At 41.4% G+C, this 10,838-nt stretch overlaps 1 long non-coding RNA gene across 1 annotated transcript; it reads right to left on the bottom strand.

Moving 5' to 3' along the window:
* Positions 1–7,258: 7,258 nt before the first annotated feature.
* LOC135116047 (uncharacterized) lies at positions 7,259–9,379 on the bottom strand. The gene is made up of 2 exons (XR_010276148.1): positions 7,788–9,379; positions 7,259–7,654 (listed from the first exon to the last, which is right to left on the bottom strand). It is a non-coding gene; the product is annotated as an uncharacterized LOC135116047 (long non-coding RNA).
* Between the last annotated feature and the right edge of the window lie 1,459 nt (positions 9,380–10,838).

Raw genomic sequence — 10,838 nt, 5'->3', positions numbered from 1 at the left:
CGGCATATTTTATTATTGTACAATTCCTAAATGCACTTCTACAGTCGTCTGTATTTGAGACAGTGAAAAAGACAATGTACATAACACAACCCTGAGGGGCTCCTGTATTAGTCACTAATATGCTGGACTTTACACTGTCCAACGTGGTACATTGAGGTCTCTGGGTTAATAACTTATAAATCCACCTCAAAACATAACCAATTGCTCACATCCCCATCAATTAATTCAACAGAATGTGAAACTGATATCATTAAATGCGGAGGAAAAATCCACATACAGAGCTTGTGTATTCTGTTTGTCCACATGTTTGCTTACGTATATCGTTCACTAAGTTTAAATTTGCGTCCTGAACACTTCTATTTTTAGGTGAGTGGAATTATCTTAGGAAGGTCTTATGAATTCATAGTGATATAAGGTAAGAGAAGGTGTTAGCATCACTTTTAAGGTTATGAGAAATTTATGGGAAAATACTTATTAACTTCAGATAAGTTTGTACGTTATTCATGTATAAAACATGAGATAATTAGCCAAGGAGCAAACACTGTACTGTATATAGTCCAGGGCTTAAAGGAGAAGCTAGAGGCGGGAAGGAAATAATATGATCTTAGCCACCACGTAGATTAACAGTGATAGAGCGAGACTGAGCCATGATAAGGAACACTGAATCTCCCATTTGAGAACTGATGGGCTCATATAGAGGACAGGGTAGCAAAGGTGGGAATGAGAGAGATTTTGTTAGATCATGGGACTTTGTCAGAAAACGCAGCCATATGAAAGGGAAAACTTAAATTAATAATTGTTAATGTTATAATTCGGTAAACACTATAATAGATATTAGAGAGAAATGAGTGAAGGAAAAGATTGACATTATTGAGGTAAAGATCTTAATTGAGGTAACCATGGGAACCAAGGAAGAGAGTATTATCAATATTAATACTACCGGAGCCAGCGACTGAGGAAGCGAATATTCTTCCATCAATAAAGTAAGGGATAAAATGAGTTGTTGTCTCAGTTGCTATATGGAGTGGATTTTAGGAGAACATGATGTTGATGGAAATTTGTTGTATACATTTGATATATAAGAAGTGGTTCATTAAAAAATATGACGATATATGTACAAAAATATGTAGGGAGAAACATTCACTGCGAAGAGAAATGTATGAAATATAGAGTTATGCTCTGATAGAAAATATCATGTTGAGAAATGAAACTGAACCCGTGGATAATGTGGAAGCGTATAACGTTAAGGAATAGAAAACTAAACATAGTTATCTCATAAATGAATGAAGTGTTACCATCGACAATAGTGAGTTTAAAGCCGTATAATTGTTTCAGCCATTATCAAGATGTTTTGAAGAGCTCGTGCTATATATGTTACAGTCAATACCTGAATCCAGACAATTTGTAAAGTGACTTATTTTTTCAGGCAATTTGTGAACTGCCTGGTTAGGTTAGGTTAGGTTAGGTTAGGTTAGGTTAGGTTAGGTTAGGTTAGGTTAGGTTAGGTTAACCTAACCTAACCTAACCTAACCTAACCTAACCAGGCAGTTCACAAATTGCCTGAAAAAATAAGTCACTTTACAAATTGTCTGGATTCAGGTATTGACTGTAACATATATATATATATATATATATATATATATATATATATATATATATATATATATATATATATATATATATATATATATATATATATATATATATATATTCATCTATTTATTTATTTATCTATTTATTAATTAATGTGTTTACTCGTCATAAAACGGCAGATTCAAGGGAATTTGAGTAAAAATAAGAAGATTGATATTTTATGTGTATGTACATGAATATAATGATGGATACATGAGAAGTAAAGTGCCATAAAGTTGGTGGAGCGTATTGGTATAGTTAGGTGTAATCGTGGAATTAAAATGTTGAGGTCGCAGAGATGAAGTTGTATCAAAAACTGAGATGTAAAGAATTATAATGGAACCACTCCATGTCATCATTGAGCTCATCGGTAAATGAGAATTCCATATCGTAAATGTTGTGGTGCAGTACGTATATTGTCACATAATGTTATGCTTCCTGTAAGTATCAACGTGTGTAATGGACACAGTTCACATTGATATTTTCTGTCAGGAAATACCGTGAAGGATGAGTGAGTTCAGGATAATGATTTCAGTCAGAGATGACAAGACTAATAATTTATTTATTTATTTATTTTTTATGTAAGTAGGGCACTGACCAAAGGCAACAAAAAGTGTAAAAGAAAAAAAAAGACTAAAATACCAGGCTCTAAAGAGAGGTCAAAAAAAAATATCCAAAGTTGGAGGATAAGTGTCTCCTGAAAGAGTTCATGTCATAGGAAAGAGGAAATATTGAAGCAGGCAGGGAGTTCCAGAGTTTATCAGAAAAAGGAATGAATGATTGAGAGTACTGGTTGACTCTTGCATTAGAGAGATGGACAGAATAGGGGTGAGAGAAAGTAAAAAAACACGGGAGGAGGGGAGCCATGCAGTTAACAAGATCACAAGAGCAGTTAACGTGAAAGCAACTGTAGAAAACAGGAAGAGAGACAACATTGCGGCGATGAGAGAGAGAGGCTGAAGTCAGTCAAAGGAGATGAGTTAACCTGGAAACATTTGTGGTCTATTTCCTAGACGGGGACTCCTAGGCTGTTGTAGGGGTCGCCATAATGTTTTGAATTTTTAGTGAAGGGTGTCCATGTATTAGGTGCATGTAGATTTGTGTAAAGTAAGAGAGTTGTCTTCGGAGGGCAGGCTGTGACTCCCCTCTTTGTGTTGTGAAACACAAAGGGAAACGTTCAGTGATATCACTGCTTGGTCACTGGAAAGTTCACAGCAACCCCTGTCCAATGCTTGAGATTTCACTGGGAGTAATTACCGTTTCAGTAGATATCTACCGCCTCCTCAGTAATACGAGTGTTTGTATTATGTTGAGTGTGTGACGTCAGGTAACACTTAGTTTGTCTTGGTGGTGAGGAAGAGAGGACGGGACAGCACGCGTCATGCTGCTTCCCCAGTGCTGGTGTGAATGGCCGGCCGTTCAGCGCCTGGCACCAGGTGGCAGGGCGGCAGTGCTCCCGCCGGGGCTTCCTTGCCCTTATTGATCCTCCTTTGAAGACATTCAGGTTTTACTGAGAGCGAGCACCAGTGAGGCGGAACAAAAGAGAGAGTATTGATAGTAATGCGAAGCCTCATTAATGTGAGGCGTATGAGGCTTCCCTCTTCTCCCCACGACGGGGAGTGACTCAAGACAAGATTCCTGCCGGGGAGGGAACTCACGTAGCACGGAGGCAGCGGGCACGGCAGCTCGTGACGCCGCGCAGAAGGGAAATTGGCGGCGTGAGTGACGCACCGCCAATAACTTGCTTTGGGTAAAGAAAGGGAAGGGAAAGATGGCGGGGAGGGACACGACTGCTGCCTGCAACATCTGCAATAGTTCAACAAAGTGTTAAGGTTACTCTTCCTTAGTAAACGCAATAAATTGTTATTGCCGTCTTTCAAATTATGAAAACTAAATCAAATATAGTCGGCATACGACATGTATGACTGACCAGCGCGCTATCAGACCAAAAAGATATTCCTCACTTTTATTTTATTTCTATATTTTGCTTACGACGGCTTACTTAGCACACGACCAACTCGTTACTTGGGTGGGTACAACATTTACGTTTGGTGATGGTAAACACTTTGCCCTGCAAAATAGGGATTGTGCATACGCGTTTTACTTCACTTTTAAGTGAGGATTTTCATAAAATACTTATTTTTTCGAGAATAAAGTCTTCTCATCCTACCGCTTTTCGCTCCCGACTGTGATTTGGCACGGATTATAGTCATGAGCCAATTACACCAGTGTGGCTGAGCACGCACACTGCTCCCGACACCACGCCCGTCAGCACATCCACAATCCTTGAGCACCGCCACACTCCACGTCCGTCACGCGGCACGAACAATACTTTTCACTCACGACAGCGGCGGCGGTGAGGAGAGTATCGTGGAAACAAAAGAATACGAACAGCGTCACGTCGCACGCCAGAGACAGAGGATGCGGACAGAATTACGCAAGGGTGGGCTGGGTGGGGCGGGGAGTAGGGATGGCGCCATCCATCACGCGGCCATCACCGCCTGACGCACTCCAGGGACGCCTCAGGGAAAATACTTCTCTGGGATTCCCTCATCGCTATAACAATCGTGAATAGTTGTGATGCTTCCCGCCAGCCTCCTCCCGCCAACCTCCTTCCCCCAGCCGCCTCCCGCCACCTGCCTCAGAGTTCAATGGTTATGTAAGTGGCTGTTGCTGCTGCTGCTGCTGCTGCTGCCGCCACAAACACAAACACACACACACACACACACACACACACACACACACACACACACACACACACATCTGTCCCTAATGTTCCTTTAATACTCTTGTGCTTCATTTCACTTGTGCACCTTCACGCTAATAACCATCTGCAGAACACCCTCTCTCTCTCTCTCTCTCTCTCTCTCTCTCTCTCTCTCTCTCTCTCACTAGGAGCGCAGTTTTCGAAGCATAATTAATAATTGCTCGTGATCGGAAGTGTCTTGACGTCCGGAAAATCAGACTTCAACCGCAGCCTTCCAACTCCTTAAATGTGAAGCCAAATGTGAAATGAATTGAGGCCGCGAGTCGCCGCCGCTGCAATCACTCAAGCTCCGGCGACCACCGTGCTGGAGTAAATGTTGTGAAGGTGTGTAGTCATTAAGTGCTCATAGTGGTAGTTTTTTACTATTCTGTTCGCCAACTTGTACTAATTCAGAGCTGTTTCATCCTGTTTCAGCAACTTCCCTGCTTCGGGATGTGTGAATATGTCAATAATGTCACTTGTCTGATGCTCTTACTCGCTCACTGGCTTCCGTCGCCCTGTCACGTTTCAGAGCGTGTTGGAAATTGGTTTTGAATCTTTACGTTATCTATTTTTTTCGTAGGATATTGGTTTACATGGATACAAATAACGCGGTCTCCAAGTAATTCAGGGGCTGTCACGTGTAAGCCCCATGACTTGCTGCTTCCTTTGTCTTCTTATGTTCTAAAGTAAACAGTGGTTTGTGGTGGGAATTCGAAGCCGATTTGCTGCGTGTTTTGAATGAAGCCGTGAATACTTAAGCCTGTCAACGGTGGGAGCGGCAAATCACTGTCAGTGTTACCATATCCACGTGTCCTTAGACGGCAAAATTAATGAGCATAATCTTTCATTTCCGTTAGGAATCGAGAGTGATCACTCGTCTTCGTCTTACTTTGTCTTCCTCTCAGTAGTGCGCGAGTTTTTAGGTAAGTCATTAGATAACAATATTAGTGAGTCTTATTTCGCCTCCCATTAGGAACTGACAGCGCATCACTCGTCTCCACCTTACTGTCCTCTGCGTCTCCTCTCAGTCGCACGTGAGTCATCAGATCAATGTCATTAGGTAGTTCGCAAAATTATTATGTCTTATTTCGTCTCCCGTTAAGAATTGACAGCGCATCATTCTTCTCCATCTTAGCCTATCTGCCTCTCCTCTCAGCTGTACGTATGCTGGTCATTAGGTAACTACATGATGGGCCAACAAGCGCCTTGTATCTGTCCATCTTATTGTACTCACAGGCATTCCATCTGTTCGTTGTATTGTGTGCCATGGTATTCCATCTGCTCATCGTATTGTATGTCAAGGCATTCCATCTACTTATCTTACTGTACTCACAGGCATTCCATCTGCTCATCGTATTGTGCTTCAAGATGTTTCACGGCCTTTCTCGGCAGCGTCGCGGCAAGCTGCCAACACGCCCAAGCTGCCCTGCCCGGCCTGCTCGCCATGGCATCACAGACGCCCACTCATTTCCTCCGTCATGTCCAAATTTTTCGTATACAAGACTGTGTCATATTAAAATTAAATTAATGAATTGCGAAGTAAAACGTGTTTGGTTAATTTGCACATAAATGAATTAAGCTAAATTGCATTCTGGAAATTAGCACAGGGGTGAATTCATTGTAAATTGGAGGATTAATAAATCAATTATAGTGAAAGTAAATGCGATATTCTAATTCATAGCGACAAACAATTAAACTTGCTGGCTACCAATGTGGAGGCGCGCCGGTGCTACGCATTCGGTGGTCGAGCGTTGGAGCCCCACTTAGTCTCCTTGCTTTCCAGTTGTCAGACGTTACTGCCCCTTGAGTAAGAGGTGGGGTTGGCACTAATAAAACCTACCCAAACATCCGCCTCCGCCAAAAAAAAAAAAAAGTGCGTTTTTTTTTAACATTTTACATAAGAAAATTTAGATTTATATCATACTGATAAATAAGATTAAAATATGTACATATACTCGTACACAAAAAATGTAAAAGTAGTCAAGCCTGACCCGTTCATTTCCTGTACAGTACAAATTAACACAGACTGTCCAACCGAACCAACCTGTATCAACATGACCTTCAGATAGAAAGTGTCAAAATCTTTCAAGATCTAACCCCCCTTCTGATTTCTGGTACCTAACCAAAAACATCTCCAATAACTTTGCTCCTACATCTTTCCCTCCTTTATTTCAACCTGATGGTACCACTGCCACCTCATCTATTTCTAAAGCTGAACTCTCTGCTCAGACATTTGCTAAAAACTCTACCTTGGACAATTCAGGGCTTGTTCCCCACTCCTCCAGTCTGACTACTTTATGTGAACCATTAAGATCCTTCACAGTTATGTTTTCCATCCCTACGCTGGCCTTAACCCTTGGAAGGCTTATGAACCTGGTGGGGTCCCTCCTATTGTTCCCCGAAAATGTGCCTCCGTGCTTGCACCTTGCCTAATCAAACTCTTTCAACTCTGTCTGTCAACATCTACCTTTCCTTCTTGATGGAAGTTTGCCTCCATTCAGTCTGTTACAAAAGAAAAAAAAAAGTGATCGTTCTAATCCATCAAACTACTGTCTTATTGCTTTAATTTTCTGGGTTCTCTAAAGTTTTTGAATCTATCCTCAACAGAAAGGTTCTTAAACATCTATCGCTCCACAACCTTTTATCCGATCGCCAGTATGGGTTCCGTCGAGGCCGCTCTACTGGTGATCTTCTAGCTTTCCTTACTGAGTTTTGGTCATTCTCTTTTAAGGATTTTGGTGAAACTTTTGCTGTTGACTTAGGCATATCTAAAGGTTCTGACAGAGTCTGGCACAAAGCTTTGATTTCTTAACTACCCTCCTACGACTTTTATCCTTCTCTCTGTAACTTTTGTAGGACGAATATGAAGAAACCACGCGTTGTCAAATAATTTATTTCAACCTGTTTGGGAAACCCAGTGTAAGCTATACAGAACCACAAATATCAGTTACTATATCATAGTAAACATAGTAAACATACAATATGGACCCACAATAACACAAACATCACGAATACAATCTTAGATATTATAAATTTCACAGCCCAGTGACAACCTGCATCAGCAATGCAAGTATCGTCCCCAAAACACAGTAATCATACAAACAACTCACTTTTCATTTCCCCACGGCACATTCGCCCTAGTCACTGCATGACGGACAGCCACCAGGTACTTTCCATCAGGCAGAACCAACCGTCACCTCCCAGCTGAACCAGCACCACTCAACTGGTCGTCGGACAGCTACCAGCAGGTAGACACCAACCACCACCTCCCAGCTGATCCGACACCACCCAACAAATCCAAACACTATAACCTGGGCAATATAACCACCAAAATACAATTCCAATACCTACCCTAATCATTTCACAGCCAATAATTAACATATGTATAAACATACAAACAACTTACTTAATTGGTTGTCAGACATTCCCAGGTACTCCAGCATACACAAGTCACCGTAGTGCACCGTCCACTACCATCTCCCAGTTGAACCGTCACACACTCATCAATCCAAGTTCCTGTGTCACCCAACAAAACCAAACACTGTATCCACGACACATTAATCCTGGGCAGGGAGGAGGCGGTGGCGGTGACGTCAATGCAGGAGTACAACTGACTCCCTACACTGGCTGCACCTCCCAGGAAGGCAGACACCACGTCATCAATCAGCATACGTACGAAAAGCGCACAGACGAAAGAACATAACAAAGCGCCACGCTAGACATATCATTTATAATACAACTTTATCTCAAGTTTCCTGACCGTTCTGTTGCTACTGTTGCCCACTGGAGGGAAGGTAGCGCTCTTCCTGCCTGAAGACCAGCGGATTCATGGCTTTGGTAAAGGGGTACACGGTGCGGATGCGGTACCAGTCCCCCGCTGGTCCGAGGGGCGGACATAAAGCCTCTGTGTTCGTCTCTCGGACCAGAGGCGCGCTAGCAGAAGGCGTACGTCTGCGAATGGTGTTTCATGTTGCAGCGGGCCTAGTAATTCAGGTAGCCAACCGCCTGGTCTGAGGGTGGCGTCCTCAGCTGGAATCCTGTCGGGGGCGACTTCGGCAGGTAGGTTTCGCATCACCTGTGCCGTCCGAAGGCGGTAGGTGTGAGTAGTGCTGGCCGAGCCCACTACCCTGTCGTCCCCCCAAAGGGGTTGTCTTGGCCGCCTGCTATCGGCTGCTTGGTCACCAAGCGCGGGTAAACGGCGGTCGGACAAAGTATGACTCCTATCACCCACTCTCTTCCTGTTATTCATCAATGACCTTCTAAACCAAACTTCTTGTCCTATCCACTTCTACGCTGATGATACCGCCCTGCACTTTTCCACGTCTTTTCGTAGAAATCCAACCCTTCAGGAAGTAAACAGTTCTCGCATAGAAGCCACAGAAAGCCTGACTCATTGGGGCAGAGCGTACTTAGTACTGTTCAATGCCTAAAAACTAAATTCCTCCATCTATAAACTCCACTCAGCCTTCCAGACAACTATCCCCTCTTCTTCAGTGACACTCAAACTGGCCCCCTCTTCTACATTGAACATCATTTACTTATAATCTAAACCAGAAACTTCACATCTCATCTCTAGCTAAAACAGCTTCCATGAAGTTAAGTGTTCTGAGTCTCCGCCAGTTTTTCTCGCTCCTCCAACTGATAACTCTGTACAGGGGCCTTATTCGTCCATGTATGAAGTATGCTTCACATGTATGGGGAGATTACACTCATTCTGCTCTTTTAGACAGAGTGGAATCAAAGACTTAACAACTTCTCTCCCTTAACTGACTGTCTTCAGCCTCTTTCTCATCGCCGTGAAGTTGCATCTCTTGCTATCTTCTACCACTATTTTCATGCTAACTGCTCTTCTGATGTTACTAACTGTATGCCTCTCCTCCTCCCGCAGCCTCGCTGCACAAGATTTTCTTCTTTCTCTCACCCCTTTTCTGTCCACCTCTGTAATGCAAGAGTTAACCAGTATTCACAATCTCTGGTAAACTCTGGATATCCCTTCCTGCTTCTTTATTCTTCTTATGACTTAAACTCTTTCAGGAGGGAGGTTTCAAGACATTTATCCTGTTATTTTTGACGACCGCGTTTCACTTTGTTCGGGGATCGGCACCTCAGTGTTTTTTTTTTTTTCTTATTATAATTTTGTTGCTCTTGGCCGGTACCTCTCCTACATAAAAAAAAAAAAAAGCAAATCTTGTTTCATTTTAGATTCCTTTTTTTTTTTTTTTACTTTTTAATTGCTTATCTAAACTGATTCACATATAAATATGAGGAAAACAAAATAAATAAAACCATCCAATATATATATATATATATATATATATATATATATATATATATATATATATATATATATATATATATATATATATATATATATATATATATATATATATATATATATATATATATATATATGTGTGTGTGTGTGTGTGTGTGTGTGTGTGTGTGTGTGTGTGTGTGTGTGTGTGTGCGTGCAAAAAATAAAATAAAACTCTCACCTAAAAAAAAGCAATAATAAAAAGAATAAAACAATAAAACCCCTAAAGCCAGTGGGCTGGCCCAGGCTGCCTCGGGTGTGAGGCGATGAGAGGCGCTGCGGTGCCCCTCATGCACGTGACGGGGAGATTGAGTGTTGGCGCTTTGCCATCGCTCTGTCACTCATTAGCGACCTTTAACCTTCATTACCTTCATGCGTGACGAACAATTTGCTTCAAACACAACATTTTCAAGCGTGATAAACAACTTAACTTACTGAAGAGATATTACCCTTATGTGTGACAATTTAATATCCAACTTTCATATCTGACAGTCCTTAGTTTGAGGTGAAAAAAACACGCCCTCCATCCGCAGGTCAGCACGAGCCGTCACTGTTTTCCTGGAGCCTGAAATGATTCTTTTGACTCTATACGTAAATCTGATCGAGCAATACCGCCTATATAGTCCTACTGATGACACATGAGATTTGTGACACTAGACTGGTTCTATTGTATTATATTATATGGTTCTATTGTATTGTACTATTATTGTCTTTTCTGAGAGACAATTGGCTGGATTTTTTCTTTTTTCCGAGTGTTAGTATTATTATTTTTTTTTTTGCTCTGGTCTTCCTCTTCTTGTGTATGAAAAAAAAAAAAATCTTCGAAATAATGTTGTTTTTCTACATTTATTATTATTATTATTATTTGTTTTTCGGAGGGAGACAATAAGCGAGGCTTCTTTTATTAAATGTTTTCCTTTTTGCCCTTGGATCTTTCACTCCTTGTATCTGTTAAAAATAAATAAATAACTAATAAAAGATTCACCGCTCTATTTGAAATCCATTCTGTACATCTACAACACCATCTTTTCTGAGAGTGACAATTTCAGGCTTCTTTTTTTCCTGAATGTATTTTTGCATTTCGTCTTTTCTTTCCTTGTGTGTGACAAAAAAAAAAAAAAAAGTCCACCATTCTATTTAACA

This window comes from Scylla paramamosain, chromosome 30 (assembly GCF_035594125.1).
Source record: "Scylla paramamosain isolate STU-SP2022 chromosome 30, ASM3559412v1, whole genome shotgun sequence".
NCBI lineage: Eukaryota > Metazoa > Arthropoda > Malacostraca > Decapoda > Portunidae > Scylla > Scylla paramamosain.
Note: the sequence above shows the minus strand (reverse complement) of the source record. Positions and strands in the feature narration are given on the sequence as shown.